We start from the raw sequence: 20468 nt of genomic DNA on the forward strand, positions 1-20468 counted from the left end.
CTACGACTATTACTCCACTCATCGACCGCTATCCAGCATGCATCTAGAGTATTAAGTTAAAAACAGAGTAACGCCTTAAGCAAGATGACATGATGTAGAGGGATAGTTTCATGCAATATGATAAAAAAAACCATCTTGTTATCCTCGATGGCAACGATACAATACGTGCCTTGCTGCCCCTTCTGTCATTGGGAAAGGACACCGCAAGATCGAACCCAAAGCTAAGCACTTCTCCCATGGCAAGAACAACCAATCTAGTAGGCCAAACCAAACTAATAATTCGAAGAGACTTGCAAAGATAACCAATCATACATAAAATAATTCAGAGAAGATTCAAATATTATTCATAGATAGACTTGATCATAAACCCACAATTTGTCGGTCTCAACAAACACACCACAAAAAGAAGATTACATCGAATAGATCTCCACGAGAGAGGAGGAGAATATTGTATTGAGATCCAAAAAGAGAGAAGAAGCCATCTAGCTACTAACTATGGACCCATAGGTCTGAAATAAACTACTCACACTTCATCGGAGGGGCTTGGATGATGATGTAGAAGCCCTCCGTGATCGATGCCCCCTTCGGCGGAGCTCCGGAACAGCCCCCAAGATGGGATCTTGTGGATACAGAAAGTTGCGGCGGTGGAATTAGGTTTTTGGCTTCGTATCTGATCGTTTGGCGGTACGTGGATATATATAGGAGGAAGAAGTACCTCGGTGGAGCTTCGAGGGGCCCACGAGGCAGGGGGCGCGCCCTCGGGGGCGCACCCTCCACCCTCGTGACCACCTCGTGGCTTTCTTGACGGAGGGTCCAAGTCTCCTGGATCTTATCTGATGAGAAAATCATGTTTCCGAAGGTTTCATTCCGTTTGGACTCCGTTTGATATTCCTTTTCTTCGAAACCCTAAAACAGGCGAAAAACAACAATTCTGGGCTGGGCCTCCGGTTAATAGGTTAGTCCCAAAAATAATATAAAAATGGATAATAAAGCCCAATAATGTCCAAAACAGTAGATAATATAGCATGGAGCAATCAAAAATTATAGATACGTTGGAGACGTATCATGTGGTGCGCCATTACTAGTTTTAACTAGTAATGGCGCACTATCCATTGGTGCGCCACTACTAACATGTTTTTTTATTTTATTTTTCAAAACTAGTAATGGCGCACCACAGACCAGGTGCGCCATTAGTAATGTGGACATTAATGGCATAGCTGTATCAGGTGCGCCACTGCTATATAGCAGTGGCGCACCACATACATGGTGCGCCATTAATGCCTATATTAGCTATAGCCGTTTTCCTAGTATTGTTTGAGCAAGCTTGGCCTTGTTATAGTTGAAATCCTCTCTGTTAGAAGACTTGGCAATTGCCCAGAACCTTTTCTGTAGTTCATGATCTCTATGCTTCTTTCTCCAATTGGCATAAATGTGCCTAGCACACATCCTATGTTGTGCCCTAGGCAAGTAATCCATCATGCTATTAATTGATCCCTACAAAAGGCAGTTTTGCATTAATACAAGCAAGTTTGAATTAACAGAATCAAGTTTGAATTAATAAAAGGCATGGTTGAATTAACAGAAGCAAGTTTGAATTAATAAAAGGCATGGTTGAATTAACAGAAGCAAGTTTGAATTAATAAAAGGCATGGTTGAATTAACAGGAGCAAGTTTGAATTAATACAAAGCATGTTTGAATTAATAAAAGGCATGTTTGAATTAACAGTAGCAAGTTTGAATTAATAAAAGGCATATATGAATTAACAGAAGCAATTTTGAATTAATAGTAAGCATGTTTTAATTAATAAAAGGCAACCCCTACACTAACCGTGTCAACAACCCCTACACTAACCTTGTCGACAACCCCTACCCTAACCGTGTCGACAGCCCCTACACTAACCTTGTCGACAACCCCTACCCTAACCATGTCGACAACCCCTACCCTAACCTTGTCACAACCGCTACCCTAACCCTGTCACAAGCCCTACCTTAACCCTGTCACAAGCCCTACCCTAACCGTGTCGACAACCCCTACCCTAACCTTGTCGACAACCCCTACCCTAACCTTGTCAACAACCCCTACCCTAACCTTGTCACAACCCCTACCCTAACCATGTCAACAACCCCTATCCTAACAAATAACATAGCATACAACAACAAATATAACAATTTTGCAGCACATAACAAATATAATAGTTGCAACAACAACAAATATAACAATTGCAGGAGCAACAAATAACAAAGCATACAACAACAATGTTTACCTTTTGCTGGTCAGATATGAAAACCCACCTAGCTCCTTGATCATTTATATCTAAATCCTTAATTAGCAACACAATGAACCATTTCCATGTTTCTGTAGTCTCCTTTTCAACAACTGGCCAAGCTGCGGGGTACATTTGGTTGTTTGCATCCCTAGCAATTGCAGCAAGTAATTCACCCTGGCATGCTCCTTTGAAAAAGCACCCATCTAGCCCTATCACCTTCCTGCACCCAGCTTTAAACCCTTGCTTCAAAGCATTGTAGCAAACATAGAGCTGCTGGAAAACATTCACTTCCATTTCTGTTGGGTCCAAGCAAACAACTACTATACTTCCAGGTTTACTCCTAAGCAACTCTAGCTGGCAGTCAAATATTTTGTGTACTCACTCTTCATACCAGACAAAAGCTTATCCATAACAATCTTTTTTGTTGCCTTACACTTGGAAGTGGATACATCAACAAACATATCTTGCAGTATAGTGGCTTTAATACTATCAATCTTCCACATAGGATTGGCCAGAATGCAATGCTCATATTTTTCTGCTATGACCTTTGCAGAAACAAGCATGTTTTCTCTGTTTTGTGCACAGTGATGCTCTTCCTCATATGTTATTATTTGAAACCTTGATCACCTGCTTGTTTTTGCTCCATATACAAGCCATGGACAGCCAGGCCATGCACATTTGGATCTAACCCTATTCTCCTCAGACTTCACAAATCTGATGCTTCTTTTTGTAGCAAGACCATATCTCTTAACAGCTTTCAAAAACTGATTTTTGCTCCTGAAAACCATCCCTAAACTGAAATGTGGGATATCAGTTTTAGAGTTAAATTTTGGGTATCTGCTCTTCCTCCCAACCATGTTCCCCTGTTCATCTCCATCATAGGAGTAATCTTCATCAAAAGAGTCAAATTCCATTTCTTCTACTACCTCCTCAACATTTACAATTAAATCAATAGGCATAGCCCCTGATGCATCTGAAGTAGCCCATTTCCTAGAATCTTTCATGTTTTTCCTGAACTGTCTTGCATGCTTTCTCAGCTCTACTACCTCTGATTCCTTTCCACTGTCATCAGTGTGTGGGACATATTCATTGTCCTCTGAATCATCTGAGTCAGACAATTCCTTTGCTAGCTCTGCCCCTTGCTCTGCTACTGCATGCTCTGCTCCTTGCTCTGCTGCTGCATTTCCTGCTCCTTGAGCTGCTGCATGCTCTGCTGCTGCACTTTTCTGCTCCTTGAGCTGCTGCAACATGCTCTGCTCCTATAGCTGTTGTTGTATGCCTTGCTTGCACTGCTAGTGCAATATGTGTTGAAGGCTGGGAATGATTGATCACCTGTGAACTCTGAGAAGGATTGCACCCTTGAGAAATCCTCTTCATTGGGCTGCTTATGACCGCAGTAATAACACCAGTGTCATTGGGGACAAACACTTGCTCAAATATTTCTTCTTCTGCATCCACATGTTCCAATTGCACTTCTTCAACACTCATGATGATAGGCATATATTCTTCACTTCCACTATCCATGTATCCTTAATTTCATCCTCAAAATCAGACCCACTTGAACTGCCCTCCTTTCCTTCTCCATCCTCTTCCCCATTGTACTTATCTACGAATCCACCATCAGTTGTATGATCTGACATTCTCATGCACCCAGCATCATCATACAGAAACATGAGCCCATTAACCAACTCTCTACTAGGCATAAGAAAGAAAAATGTTCATGCTTTCCTTAACTGCCATATGATCTGCAAGAAATCCTTTCACGTATGGCAAGGAAAGCTTGTCCCTTCCAATATGAGAGTAGGCCACATCCCCCCAACATAGTCTAGAGAAGGACTAATATGAACAAATTGCCCCCATATATGAAATCTGACATTCAAAATCTCAGCCGGGTCCATGGATTCAACAGAAAGAACCTACATTGCAAGATGGGCAAAATGATTACTACACTTGACAACAGAAATCACCAGCAAATCGACCGATTAGGGCCCCAAATTTTCATGGCTTCACCCTTCAAAAATCCTAAACCTAACCGATCCAGAAAGGAAGAAAAAACCTGACAATACAGAGGGGAAACAGATCGGGCGTACCTTGCTTCTTTCTATTAGTGTGGTTGTCGCCCGCTGCCGCGATCATCCGCTCGTCGCCGTCGCCGCCGTGGAAGAAGAGGAACTGAGGCGTCGCGGGAGAGGAAGAGGCAAGTGGAAGACGGGGGGAGCAAGCAACTTGGTCCGGCTCGACCATGTTTTAGCCTAAGACCCCACCTACAGAAGCTGACTCAGCCAGTTCCTACTCTTTCCTGCGCCACGTATGAATTCCAGCGTTTGGACACGCACAGAAGCCTCAAAACAACCGAGATCGGAGAGGTTGGGGTACAGACTTCCGGGATTTGGATGTGGGGGTTCATTTGCGACGGCGTCTACAACCATAAGGTTTATTTGAGACTTCACTCGTTGTCCACGGGTCTCCGTGTAATGCGTCACAGGCCGACCAATGTGGCGTAGGATGGAACCGACATAGGGGCCTCACCTCGGCCCACCATACCCCACACTATCACACACCCTCCCCTAGGTCTCGCTATCTCCTCACACCCGCACATACCAACAAACACACACACACACACCGCACACACTATTTCTGCTCATGTCTCTCTTCCCTTCTCCCTTGCATAGACACACTCAAGGCCATCTCTCGCCGAGACATCCTATTCGTCTCTCTCTTTAGACCTCTCTCATTTCTTGTGATATCTCTCTCCCATAGCACCCCCTGCCCCTCTATCCATACCTCTCTCGAATACGTACACATACCCTCTCTAAGCTCTGCCAAAACGTCAACTACACATTCACACATGCTACATCTTATCATGTGCCCCATTGATCTAAAAATTCCTCTCTTCACTAAAAGTACGCCCCCATCACATTTGATCATGTTTCATATTTCTCTCGCGAGATAAGAACAAAGCAAAAGAAGAGTCGTGCCGTGCCATGCCGTTTTCTTGATCCAACTGGACGCCGATCCAGTCGCGCCTCGCTCCTTATGTAGAGCTCACCCACTCTGGGCCCACGAACCTGTGGTTCGGTTGCTTGATCCGAGGTGGCCTGGAGGTGACACGCCCTTGTCCCTGATTGGTCGAAGGATGCCTTTTTGTTGCCATGCTGCCTTCTCGTGCTGACTTGGCAGCATTCCTGCAACCTGAGGTAGTTTATGTTGGGCCACTGACACGCGCCATGCTTGAAGGAAATATGCCCTAGAGGCAATAATAAAGTTATTATTTATTTCCTTATATCATGATAAATGTTTATTATTCATGCTAGAATTGTATTAACCGGAAACATAATACATGTGTGAATACATAGACAAATAGTATGTCACTAGTATGCCTCTACTTGACTAGCTCGTTGATCGAAGATGGTTATGTTTCCTAACCATAGACATGAGTTGTCATTTGATTAACGGGATCACATCATTAGGAGAATGATGTGATTGACTTGACCCATTCCATTAGCTTAGCACTTGATCGTTTAGTTTGTTGCTATTGCTTTCTTCATAACTTATACATGTTCCTATGACTATGAGATTATGCAACTCCCATTTACCGAAGGAACACTTTGTGTGCTACCAAACGTCACAATGTAACTAGGTGATTATAAAGGTGCTCTACAGGTGTCTCCGAAGGTACTTGTTGGGTTGGCGTATTTCGAGATTAGGATTTGTCACTCCGATTGTCGGAGAGGTATCTCTGGGCCTTCTCGGTAATGCACATCACTTAAGCCTTGCAAGCATTGAAACTAAATGAGTTAGTTGCAGAATGATGTATTACGGAACGAGTAAAGAGACTTTCCAGTAACGAGATTGAACTAGGTATTGAGATACCGACGATCGAATCTCGGGCAAGTAACATACCGATGACAAAGGGAACAACGTATGTTGTTATGCAATCTGACCGATAAAGATCTTCGTAGAATATGTGGGAGCAATATGAGCATCCAGGTTCCGCTATTGGCTATTGACCGGAGACATGTCTCGGTCATGTCTACATAGTTCTCGAACCCGTAGGGTCCGCACGCTTAACGTTTCGATGTCGGTTATATTATGAGTTTATGAGTTTTGATGTACCGAAGGTTTTTCGGAGTCCCGGATGTGATCATGGACATGACGAGGAGTCTCAAAATGGTCGAGACATGAAGATTGATATATTGGACGACTATATTCGGACACCGGAATGGTTCCGGGGGTCATCGGATATATATCGGAGTACCGGGGGGTTACCGGAACCCCTCCGTGGGGGTTATTGGGCCTCATGGGCCCAAAGTAGTGGAAGAGGAGAGGAGGCAGGAGGTGGCGCGCAGCCCCCCTTGCCCCAATCCAAATTGGGAAAGGGAAGGGGGCGCGACCCCCCTTCTCCTTCCTTCTCTCCACCTCCTCCTTCCCCCTTCTCCTAGTTGGAATAGGAAAGGGGGGCAAAACCTACTTGGAGTAGGATTGCCCCTCCTTGGGTGCGCCTCCTCCTCTTGGCCGGCCCCTCCTCCTCCACTCCTTTATATACGTGGCCAGGGGGCACCACAAAGACACAACAATTGATCTCTTGATCTCTTAGCCGTGTGCGGTGCCCCCTTCCACCATAATCCACCTCGATCATATCGTAGCGGTGCTTAGGCGAAGCCCTACGACGGTAGAACATCATCATCGTCACCATGCCGTCGTGATGACGGAACTCTCCCGTGAAGCTCTACTGGATTGGAGTTCGCAGGACATCATCGAGCTGAACGTGTGCTGAACTCGGAGGTGTCATGCGTTCGGTACTTGGATCGGTCGGATCGTGAAGACGTACGACTACATCAACCGCGTTGTGCCAACGCTTCTGCTTTCGGTCTACGAGTGTACGTAGACAACACTCTCCCCTCTCGTTGCTATGCATCACCATGATCTTGCGTGTGCTTAGGAATTTTTTTGAAATTACTACGTTCCCCAACAGTGGTATCCGAGCCAGGTTTTATGCGTTGATGTAATATGCACGAGTAGAACACAAGTGAGTTGTGCGCGATATAAGTCATACTGCTTACCAGCATGTCACACTTTGGTTCGGCAGTATTGTTGGATGAAGCGGCCCGGACCGACATTACGCGTACACTTACGCGGGACTGGTTTTACCGCCTTGCTATGCACACAGGTGACTAGCGGGTGTCAGTTTCTCCAACTTTAGTTGAACCGAGTGTGGCTACGCCCGGTCCTTGAGAAGTTTAAAACAGCACCAACTTGACAAACTATCGTTGTGGTTTTGATGCGTAGGTAAGAACGGTTCTTGCTAAGCCCGTAGCAGCCACGTAAAACTTGCAACAACAAAGTAGAGGACGTCTAACTTGTTTTTGCAGGGCATGTTGTGATGTGATATGGTCAAGACGTGATGCGATATAAGTTGTTGTATAAGATGGTCATGTTTTGTTGAAGTTATCGGCAACTGGCAGAAGCCTTATGGTTGTCTCTTTATTGCATAAGATGCAAGCGCCAAATAATTGCTTTACTTTATCGCTATGCGATAGCAATAGTTGCAAGAGCAATAGTTGGCGAGATGACCATGTGATGACACATTGATATAGATCAAGATGATGGAGATCATGGTGTCATGTCGGTGACGATGGAAATCATGATGATGCTTTGGAGATGGAGATCAAAGGCACAAGATAATGATGGCCATATCATGTCACATATTTTGATTGCATGTGATGTTTATCTTTTATGCATCTTATCTTGCTTTGATTGATGGTAGCATTATAAGATGATCTCTCACTAAATTTCAAGATAAAAAGTGTTCTCCTTGAGTATGCACCATTGCCAAAGTTCGTCGTGCCCAGACACCACGTGATGATCAGGTGTGATAAGCTCTATGTCCATCTACAACGGGTGCAAGCCAGTTTTGCACATGCAGAATACTCAGGTTAAACTTGACGAGCCTAGCATATGCAGATATGGCCTCGGAACACTGAGACCGAAAGGTCGAGCGTGAATCATATAGTAGATATGATCAACATAATGATGTTCACCATTGAAAACTACTCCATTTCACGTGATGATCGGTTATGGTTTAGTTGATTTGGATCACGTGATCACTTCGAAGATTAGAGGGATGTCTTTCTAAGTGGGAGTTCTTAAGTAATATGATTAATTGAAGTTAAATTTATCATGAACTTAGTCCTGGTAGTATTAGCATATCTATGTTATAGATCAATAGCTCGCGTTTAGATCCCCTGTTTTTTGATATGTTCCTAGAGAAAACTAAGTTGAAAGATGTTAGTAGCAATGATGCAGATTGGATCCATGGTCTGAGGTTTATCCTCATTGCTGCACAGAAGAATTATGTCCTTGATGCACCGCTAGGTGACAAACCTATTGCAGGAGCAGATGCAGATGTTATGAACGTTTGGCTAGCTCAATATGATGACTACTTGATAGTTTAGTGCACCATGCTTAAACGGCTTAGAATCGGGACTTCAAAGACGTTTTGAACGTCATGGACCATATGAGATGTTCCAGGAGTTGAAGTTAACATTTCAAGTAAATACCCGAGTTGAGAGATATGAAGTCTCCAACAATTCTATAGCTAAAAGATGGAGGAGAATAGCTCAAGCAGTGAGCATGTGCTCAGATTGTCTGGGTACTACAATCGCTTGAATCAAGTGGGAGTTAATCTTCCAGATAAAATAGTGATTGACAGAATTCTCTAGTCACCATCACCAAGTTAGTAGAACTTCGTCATGAACTATAATATGCAAGGGATAACGGAAACGATTCCCAAGCTCTTCGTGATGTTGAAATCGACGAAGGTAGAAATCAAGAAAAGCATCAAGTGTTGATGGTAAAACCACTAGTTTCAAGTAAAGGGACAAAGGGAAGAAAGGGGAACTTCAAGAAGAACGGCAAACAAGTTGCTGCTCAAGTGAAAAAACCCAAGTCTGGACCTAAGCCTGAAACTGAGTGCTTCTACTGCAAAGGGACTGGTCATTGGAAGCGGAACTACCCCAAGTAATTGGCGGATAAGAAGGATGGCAAAGTAAACATAGGTATATTTGATATACATGTTATTGATGTGTACTTTACTAATGTTTATAGCAACCCCTTAGTATTTGATACTAGTTTAGTTGCTAAGAATAGTAACTCGAAACGGGAGTTGCAGAATGAACTGAGACTAGTTAAGGGTGAAGTGACGATGTGTATTGGAAATGGTTCCAAGATTGATATGATCATCATCGCACACTCCCTATACTTTCGGGATTAGTGTTAAACCTAAAATAAATGTTATTTAGTGTTTGCATTGAGCATGAATATGATTGGATCATGTTTATTGCAATACGGTTATTCATGTAAGTTAGTGAATAATTGTTGTTCTGTTTACATGAATAAAACCTTCTATGGTCATACACCCAATGAAAATGGTTTGTGTTTACATGAATAAAACCTTCTATGGTCATACACCCAATGAAAATGGTTTGTTGGATCTCGATCGTGGTGATACACATTTTTATAATATTGAAGCCAGATGCAAAGTTAATAATGATAGTGCAACTTGTTTGTGGCACTGCGGTTAGGTCATATTGGTGTAAAGCGCATGAAGAAAATCCATGCTGATGGACTTTTGGAATCACTTGATTATGAATCAGTTGATGCTTGCGAACCATCCATCATGGGCAAGATGACTAAGACTCCGTTCTCCGGAACGATGGAGCGAGCAACAGATTTGTTGGAAATCATACATACTGATGTATGTGGTCCGATGAATACTGAGGCTCGCGACAGGTATCATTATTTTCTGATATTCACAGATGATTTGAGCAGATATGAGTATATCTACTTGATGAAACACAAGTCTGAAACATTTGAAAATTTCAAAGAATTTCAGAGTGAAGTGGAGAATCATCGTAACAAAAATAAAAGTTTCTATGATATGATCGCAGAAGTAAAATATTTGAGTTACGAGTTTGGCCTTCAGTTAAAACAATGTGAAATAGTTTCACTACTCACGCCACCTGGAACACCACAGTGTAATGGTGTGTCCGAACATCGTAACCGTACTTTATTAGATATGGTGTGATCTATGATGTCTCTTACCGATTTACCACTATCGTTTTGGGGTTATGCATTAGAGACAGCTACATTCACATTAAATAGGGCACCATCTAAATCCGTTGAGACGACACCGTATGAACTATGGTTTGGCAAGAAACCTAAGCTGTCGTTTCTTAAAGTTTGAGGTTGCAATGCTTATGTGAAAAAGTTTCAACCTGATAAGCTCAAACCCAAATCGGAGAAGTGCATCTTCATAGGATACCCAAAAGAAAATGTTGGGTACACCTTCGATCACAGATCCGAAGGCAAGATATTCATTGCTGAGAATGGATCCTTTCTAGAGGAGTTTCTCTCGAAAGAAGTGAGTGGGAGGAAAGTAGAACTTGATGAGGTAACTGTACCTGCTCCCTTATTGGAAAGTAGTTCATCACAGAAATCTGTTCCTTTGACTACTACACTAATTAGTGAGGAAGCTAATGATGATGATCATGTAACTTCAGATCAAGTTACTACCGAACCTCGTAGGTAAACCAGACTAAGATCCGCATCAGAGTGGTATGGTAATCCTGTTCTGGAGGTCATGTTACTTGACCATGACGAGCCTACGATCTATGAGGAAGCGATGATGAGCCCAGATTCTGCAAAATGGCTTGAGGCCATGAAATCTGAGATGAGATCCATGTATGAGAACAAAATATGGACTTTGATTGACTTGCCCATTGATCAGCGAGCCATTGAGATTAAAGGGTCTTCAAGAGGAAGACGGACGCTGATAGTAGTGTTACTATCTACAAAGCTAGAATTGTCGCAAAAAGGTTTTCGACAAGTTCAAGGTGTTGACTATGATGAGAGTTTCTCACTCGTATCTATGCTTAAGTCTGTCCGAATCATGTTAGCAATTGCCGCATTTTATGAAATCTAGCAAATGGATAAACAAAATTGCATTCCTGAATGGATTCATTAAAGAAGAGTTGTATATGATGCAACCAGAAGGTTTTGTCAATCCTAAAGGTACTAACAAAATATGCAAGCTCCAGCGATCCATCTATGGACTGGTGCAAGCATCTCGGAGTTGGAATATACGCTTTGATAAGTTGATCAAAGCATATAGTTTTATACAGACTTGCCGTGAAGCCTATATTTACAAGAAAGTGAGTGGGAGCACTACAGCATTTCTGATAAGTATATGTGAATGACATATTGTTGATCGGAGATAATGTAGAATTATTCTGCAAAGCATAAAGGAATGTTTGAAAGGAGTTTTTCAAAGAAATACCTCGGTGAAGCTGCTTACATATTGAGCATCAAGATCTATAGAGATAGATCAAGACGCTTGATAAGTTTTTCAATGAGTACATACCTTGACAAGATTTTGAGGTAGTTCAAAATGGAACAGTCAAAGAAGGAGTTCTTGCCTTTGTTACAAGGTGTGAAGTTGAGTAAGACTCAAAACCCGACCACGGCAGAAGATAGAGAGAGAATGAAAGTCATTCCCTATGCCTCAGCCATAGGTTCTATAAAGTATGCCATGCTGTGTACCAGACCTATTGTATACCCTGCCCTGTGTTTGGCAAGGAAGTACAATAGTGATGTAGGAGTAGATCACTGGACATTGGTCAAAATTATCCTTAGTGGAATAAGGATATGTTTCTCGATTATGGAGGTGACAAAAGGTTCGTCGTAAAGGGTTACGTCGATGCAAGTTTTGACACTGATCTAGATGACTCAAAGTCTCAGTCTGGATACATATTGAAAGTGGGAGCAATTAGCTAGAGTAGCTACGTGCAGAGCATTGTTGACATAGAAATTTGCATAATACATACGGATCTGAATGTGGCAGACCCGTTGACTAAACTTCCCTCACAAGCAAAACATGATCACACCTTAGTACTCTTTGGGTATTAATCACATAGCGATGTGAACTAGATTATTGACTCTAGTAAACCCTTTGGGTGTTGGTCACATGACGATGTGAACTATGGGTGTTAATCACATGGTAATATGAACTATTGATGTTAAATCACATGGCGATGTGAACTAGATTATTGACTCTAGTGCAAGTGGGAGACTGAAGGAAATATTCCCTGGAGGCAATAATAAAGTTATTATTTATTTCCTTATATCATGATAAATGTTTGTTATTCATGCTAGAATTGTATTAACCGGAAACATAATACATGTGTGAATACATAGACAAACAATATGTCACTAGTATGCCTCTACTTGACTAGCTCGTTGATCGAAGATGGTTATGTTTCCTAACCATAGACATGAGTTGTCATTTGATTAACGGGATCACATCATTAGGAGAATAATGTGATTGACTTGACCCATTCCGTTAGCTTAGCACTTGATCGTTTAGTTTGTTGCTATTGCTTTCTTCATAACTTATACATGTTCCTATGACTATGAGGTTATGCAACTCCCGTTTACCGGAGGAACACTTTGTGTGCTACCAAACGTCACAACGTAACTGGGTGATTATAAAGGTGCTCTACAGGTGTCTCCAAAGGTACTTGTTGGGTTGGCGTATTTCGAGATTAGGATTTGTCACTCCGATTGTCGAAGAGGTATCTCTGGGCCCTCTCAGTAATGCACATCGCTTAAGCCTTGCAAGCATTGCAACTAAATGAGTTAGTTGCGGAATGATGTATTACGGAACGAGTAAAGAGACTTTCCAGTAACGAGATTGAACTAGGTATTGAGATACCGACGATCGAATCTCGGGCAAGTAACATACCGATGACAAAGGGAACAACGTATGTTGTTATGCAGTCTGACCGATAAAGATCTTCGTAGAATATGTGGGAGCAATATGAGCATCCAGGTTCCGCTATTGGCTATTGACCGGAGACATGTCTCGGTCATGTCTACATAGTTCTCGAACCCGTAGGGTCCGCACGCTTAACGTTTCGATGCCGGTTATATTATGAGTTTATGAGTTTTGATGTACCGAAGGTTGTTCGGAGTCCCGGATGTGATCATGGACATGACGAGGAGTCTCAAAATGGTCGAGACATGAAGATTGATATATTGGACGACTATATTCGGACACCGGAATGGTTCCGGGGGTCATCGGATATATATCGGAGTACCGGGGGGTTACCGGAACCCCCCCGTGGGGGTTATTGGGCCTCATGGGCCCAAAGTAGTGGAAGAGGAGAGGCAGCAGGAGGTGGCGCGCAGCCCCCCTTGCCCCAATCCAAATTGGGAAAGGGAAGGGGGCGCGACCCCCCTTCCCCTTCCTTCTCTCCACCTCCTCCTTCCCCTTCTCCTAGTTGGAATAGGAAAGGGGGGCAAAACCTACTTGGAGTAGGATTGCCCCTCCTTGGGCGCGCCTCCTCCTCTTGGCCGGCCCCTCCTCCTCCACTCCTTTATATACGTGGCCAGGGGGCACACCAAAGACACAACAATTGATCTCTTGATCTCTTAGCCGTGTGCGGTGCCCCCTTCCACCATAATCCACCTCGATCATATCGTAGCGATGCTTAGGCGAAGCCCTACGACGGTAGAACATCATCATCGTCACCACGCCGTCGTGCTGACGGAACTCTCCCTTGAAGCTCTACTGGATTGGAGTTCGCAGGACATCATCGAGCTAAACGTGTGCTGAACTCGGAGGTGTCGTGCGTTCGGTACTTGGATCGGTCGGATCGTGAAGACGTACGACTACATCAACCGCATTGTGCCAACGCTTCCGCTTTCGGTCTACAAGTGTACGTAGACAACACTCTCCCCTCTCGTTGCTATGCATCACCATGATCTTGCGTGTGCATAGGAATTTTTTTGAAATTACTACGTTCCCCAACAATGCTCGCCGTGCCGCCCCCACCGTGGGGTTTGAGCTCGACCGCTGGCCTCGCCTCGTGCCCACGCCCGCGCGGTGTTGCTATAGCCGCCGGCCTCGCCTCCCTGCACCCAGCTACTGCGAGATCCATTGCCTGCTACGTGTTTGACAAAATATCGGGGCGGACATGTCATAAAATGCGTCTGCTACCGTTGGACACACCGGTTGACCCAAACGAAAAGGGAACAAACCCATCTGCTCGACCAACCCAAACAAACAAGACACGGACAAAATGGACAGGACTTGGGTCGCTTCGTTGGAGTTGCTCTTAGAGCATCTCCAGCCGGGCCCCCAACAGCCCCCAGGCCATTTTTTCGCGCCAGCGGCAAAATACGGCCCAGTCGCACCCCGAGGAGCCCTTTTTCACCGGGGTGGGCCGAAACCGGCGCCGCGGAACCAGGCCGAACCCGGCGCGCTGGGGGACGCGTGGGGGCGCCGGGGAAAACTGATTTTGGCGCGAACGGGAATGGGCCTGCCAAGTCAGTGACATGTCGCTTCGTCGTCCTCATCGCCTCGGTTTCCGTGGGAATCAATGCCAAGGCTGCCACGCCAGCCAGCTTCCCATTGATGCCTCACGAGCGGCGCAGTGAAGGTGCCGCGACGCGCGTCCCGCTCGCTCCCGCCACACGGCACCCGGCGAGCAGGTTCTCACCACCCCACTTTGGTTATAAAAGCCGACCTCCCCGCCGGTGAATGCCACAGTTGCCACACCTCACCTCCTCTCTCGTCTCTTCTCGCCACATAAGCCATTCTCCCCCTCTTCCCCCGCCGACGAGCAATGGCCGAGCGTTACCCAGGCGACGCCGCGGTGGCGAACAGCTTCGACCGACGCCATCTTCGCGAGGACGAGGCGTGCCTCCTCTACAAGGCTGACTACCCAGCACCCCCAGACATGCGGGTGCCAGGCTCATGGAGGCTGAGCACCAGTGGCGTCCCGGTGCCCACCGGGGCTGAACGGCGCGCCGAGATCGCCCGCATCCGTTCGTTGTTGTCGGAGGCGGAGCTGAAGGAGTCGATGTATGCCACCGACCGCCACACGACGATGTACTTCGACCACCGCCACGAAGACCAGGTCGCCTCAGCCAACGACACCATCCCCCGCGGCCGCCTCAACGTTGACGGGCGACGCGAATGGTGGGGCATGCCCGGCCGCACCCTCGAGGCCGTCCTCGACCACATCAAGACCGGCAACACGCCGCGCCTCGAGTACCCGGCACCCCCGTCCTTCTCTCATCGCCACGGTAGTTCCTGGATGCCGCGGCGAATGGAGGCGGCGACCTCCTCGTTGTCGGGTTCTGGTTCGCTCTCCTCCAGGTCGCCGGCGCTCCGCCCCGTCAAGTCGGAGCCGCAGGAGCCACCACTTGGGGGCCGCACCCTCAGCGGCGCCCTCGTCATCAACGAGGGCGGCCGCCTCTCCCCTCGTTCCCTCCGCCTCGTCCGGCCGAAGACCGAGCCGGGGTTGCTCCCCGTCAAGAAGGAGCATGCGGAGATGGCCGACGCCGACGAGACCGCCCTCAAGTGGGCGAAGGCGGAATACGTCCGCGAGCAGGTGGAGCGCCAGCACCGCCGGGCCTACGAGGAGATCAAGGTCCGGCACCGTGGATGCGACGAGGGCGGCGTCGTCGTCCTCGACAGCGACGACGAGGACGCGCCCGGGCCGTCCACCCCCCGTGCGTCGGCGACCTTGGTCAGTGGTGCAGCAGGGACGACGGCGACTCCGGCGGGACACAGGGCAACGATGGCGACGGCGACAACGATGACGACGGTGGCGGCGGCAACTACACCTGGTTCTAGAGGCTCCTCGGCATGTAGAAGGCGGGCGATGGCAGTGGCGTAGTAGGGCTAGGCATAGTAGGCGTAGTTTGTTTTCTGTTTTTTTGTACAAACCTGAATGAAATTGCCGAGTTTGTGTCGTGTTTGTACAAATTTGAATCAAATCGCTGAGTTTGCGCCGATTTGGGGGCGACCTGGGGCGACGACTGGGAACGTAATCGCCTCCACGCCGAAAGTAAACGCCGATTCGGCCACAGACGACATTTTTTGGCGCTTTGAGGGGCTGAACGGCCGGGCATGCTCTTACTGTTAGAAGGGAAAGAGAGGAGATTGGTGGAATATGATGGATGTATTATTGAGCCTCGAGGGCGAGTATATATTGAGTACAAGACTTGGAGGGTAAGACGCCTCTCCTAGAGATAAGGTAGGAGACGGATTACTGAAAGTGCAACTATCCCTAGGTGGTTTTGGTAATTCATAACAACATATAGCTCATTGAGCTAATGCTATTCCAAGATGACTATTTCAGGAAAGCTCAATGATTGGAATGGCATGGATGTGAAAGTGGAACCCTCAAAATGCTAAGGACAAAGGATTGGCTCAATCTCAAAAGCTCAAGACTCTTCATTTTATATTTTAGTGATCCAAGATCACATTGAGTCTTTAGGAAAAGCCAATACTATCAAGGAGGGATGAGGTGTTGCTTAATGAGCCTCTTGCTTCATGTGCTTAGTGATATGCTCCAAAACCCTCAACTACTTTCCCATATCCACATATGACCTAAACCCTAAGCCAAACTCGGTCCTACCGATTCTTTCTATCCGGCGCCACCGAGTTTCACTTGTCATAAGCCACTGCCAAACCCTAGCAATTCGGTTCTACCGATAGGGATCTCGGTCTCACCGAGATGGGATTGCAAACTCTCCGTTTCCCTTTCGTAACTTTTCGGTCTCACCGAAAGAGCGAATCGGTCCCACCGAGATTGCAGTGTAAACTCTATGTTTCCTTTTTGTAACTTTTCGGTCTCACCAAAAGAGCAAATCGGTCCCACCGAGTTTACCTGACCAACTCTCTGGTTAGCTTATTACCAAACTCGGTCTCACCGAGTTTGTGTAATCGGTCTCACCGAGATTACGTTATGCCCAAACCCTAACCATATCGGTCCTACCGAGTTGCATGTCAGTCCCACCGAAAATCTCTAACGGTCACTAGGTTTACCTTTTCGGTCCGACCGAGTTTGTTGATTCGGTCCCACCGAGATTGGAAAACTGTGTGTAACGGTTGGATTTTGTGTGGAGGCTATATATACCCCTCCACCTCCTCTTCATTCGTGGAGAGAGCCATCAGAACACATACACAATTCCAACTCATATGTTCTGAGAGAGAACCACCTACTCATGTGTTGAGACCAAGATATTCCATTCCTACCATATGAATCTTGATCTATAGCCTTCCCCAAGTTGCTTTCCACTCAAATCTTCTTTCCACAAAATCCAAATCCTATGAGAGAGAGTTGAGTCTTAGGGAGACTATCATTTGAAGCACAAGAGCAAGGAGTTCATTACCTACACACCATTTGTTACTTCTTGGAGAGTGGTGTCTCCTAGATTGGCTAGGTGTTACTTGGGAGCCTCCGACAAGATTGTGGAGTTGAACCAAGGAGTTTGTAAGGGCAAGGAGATCGCCTACTTCGTGAAGATCTACCGCTAGTGAGGCAAGTCCTTCGTGGGCGATGGCCATGGTGGGATAGACAAGGTTGCTTCTTCGTGGACCCTTCGTGGGTGGTTGCTTCTTCGTGGACCCTTCGTGGGTGGAGCCCTCCGTGGACTCGCGCAACCATTACCCTTCGTGGGTGGAGCCCTCTGTGGACTCGCGCAACCGTTACCCTTCGTGGGTTGAAGTCTCCATCAACGTGGATGTAGGATAGCACCACCTATCCGAACCACGGGAAAAACATCTGTGTCTCCAATTGCGTTTGAATTCTCCAAACCCTTCCCTTTACATTCTTGCAAGTTGCATGCTTTACTTTTCGCTGCCAATATACTCTTTGCATGCTTGCTTGAATTGTGTGATGATTGCTTGACTTGTCCTACAATAGCTAAAATCTGCCAAGAACTAAAATTGGGAAAAGGTTAAGTTTTTATTTGGTCAAGTAGTCTAATCACCCCCTCTAGACATACTTTCGATCCTACAATTACAAATCCTAGACTACCAAATACATGTATCCCAAATATATCTCTAAGATCCCCCCGCAGTCGTAGCGGTAGCGTTGCGAACAACAGGAGCGTCGCGGAGGGTCAGACTGGAGAGAGTATCAGCCGACGGGCTGACATCCCCCCACAGTCGTAGCGGGAGCATCATGGACGGTGTCGTGTCGCGGACGCATTGACTGGAGAGAGTATCAGCCGACGGGCTGACATCCCCCCACAGTCGTAGCGGGAGCATCATGGACGGTGTCGTGTCGCGGACGCATTGACTGTAGAGGAAGCCGACAAGTTGCTCAAGCGGATGATAGCCCTTTGTGTCGTTGTCGAGGTAGCCAAGAGCGTGGGTGGTGTAGCCGTGTCGAGGTAGCCGTGCGAAGAATGCCGTGGTCGATGTCGAGTCGGGGTGGCCGGTCGAGGAAGTCACGTGGAGCCGCGGGCGCAAGGGGGCGCCGAGTTAGCATGGGCGCAGTGGTGTCGAAGTAGTGGTGCGCCGGTAAGGAGATGTTGTTGACGACGCGTCGCAGCGGGTTTGCCAAACCCGGGGACACATCGTAGACGAAGGCACACACCGGTGCTGCCAGCACCGGGCATGAGTAGACGGACGAAGATGAAGTTGACGAAGCGCCGACCAGGCTTGCCAGGCCCGGGGACACGTCGTGGATGAAGGCACACATTGGTGTGTCCAGCACCGGGCATGCGGAGACTGGGACCTGCACGAGCTGTACGCCATGTCGAAGAAGTCAGAGAGGCCAACAGAGAAGGACTCGACGACGGTAGCGGCGCCAATCAGCGTGAGGCCAATGTCGCCCGCGGTTGTCAGAGTAGATGAAGCGGTCAGGGTAGATGACGGCGACGCTGGTGACGGGCTGGTGCTGGACGAAGACGAAGGGGGTGGACGGGCGGCTGCGGTGGCTACGGGGGTAGTGGCGGCGGCGGCCGAAGAAGAGCAGCGGCGGCGGCCTGACGGCGGCGGCCATGTTAAAAGCGCGGCGGCGATGCTCGAAATAGGCGAAGAACCCTGACAGCGTGACGAAGACCAGCACGGACGGTGGCGTTCCCGCGCAAAGGAAGACGGCGCGGCACATACCATGGGAGGTCGACGCGCGATGACGGCAGAGCGGACCGCGGGCCGCGGCGCTACGGCCCGATGGGGCGACGCAGCGGCGACAGGCGGGTCGTGGCGACGGCGGGGACCGTGGGCCGCGACGCTGCGGCCCGAAGGGGCCACACAATGGCGGTTCGCGATTCGGTGCAACCACGGGGACGACCTCGGGTCGGCGGCGGGACCGCGTATCGCGACACTACGGCACGAAGGGGCGACGCACGATTCGATGCAGCCGCGAGGAGAACCACGGGGCGGCGGCGCTGCGGCCCGACGGGGTGACGCAGCGGCAGCCCGATGCTCGATCGGTGGAGAGGCGCGCTAAACTCGGGGACGATCTTCACGTGACCCGTGGAGGCGCGCGTAACCGACGGGCCAGGTCGGTCGCGCGGCGTAGATGAGGCGGATCGCGACGACGAGCGGGAGATCAAGCCGATCGCGCGCGAGGTCGGGGACGCCGCTCGGTGGAGGCGTGGTGGCGGCAGAGTCCGAGATGAAGCCGGCGATGACGGACGGCGTGAGACGTCGCGCGGACAAGCTTGTCAGCACCAGCGCCCGGGCCGCCAAAGCAATGCCGACACCCGGGCAGCGAGGCTCGAGCGACCAATGGAGCAGCGGCGCCCGAGTTGAGGCAGCCGACGCAGCCGTCCCGACGCAGCCGAGGACGAGGCCGGCGAGGTAAACCGCCGGGCCGCCGGGCAGACGCGGCGGAGACGGGTGATGTGGATTGATGGGCGGGCTGGCACGCGAGCTACGGCTATGATTGGCCGTCGCATGGCGCGAGGCTACCGGGTCGAGACGATGCATGTGTCCCGGCCGGAGCAGGGCGGTGACGGCCGGCGCAGGGCGACGGGCGGACCGACGCGCGGACGGCGACTGGCCCTGACGGGCCGCCTCGGCGCGCGTGGCCGCCGGGTCGGAGGAGAGGCCGGCTGGTCGCGCCGGGGTCGGAGTAGAGACGCTCGGGGTCGACGGCGGCGGTGGGCGACGCAAACCGATCAAGAATAGATCGAAAAACCAAAAAGAAACCGCACGATCAAGATGACCGGCGGGAGAGAGAAAACTCCGGAGCAAGGCTCAGTGAAAAGACTCTCTAGGGCAGCTGGTCAACACGACTGGCGGACGAATCCTAGGTACGGGCGGCGCGGCCCCCGGCAACGGTCATGGAAACCGACCGCCTCAGGGACGACGCGCGGGTGCGGAAACAGCGG

The sequence above is a fragment of the Triticum urartu genome, chromosome 2A (genome assembly GCF_056163025.1).
Source record: "Triticum urartu cultivar PI428250 chromosome 2A, HENAU_Tu73, whole genome shotgun sequence".
Classification (NCBI taxonomy): Eukaryota; Viridiplantae; Streptophyta; class Magnoliopsida; order Poales; family Poaceae; genus Triticum; species Triticum urartu.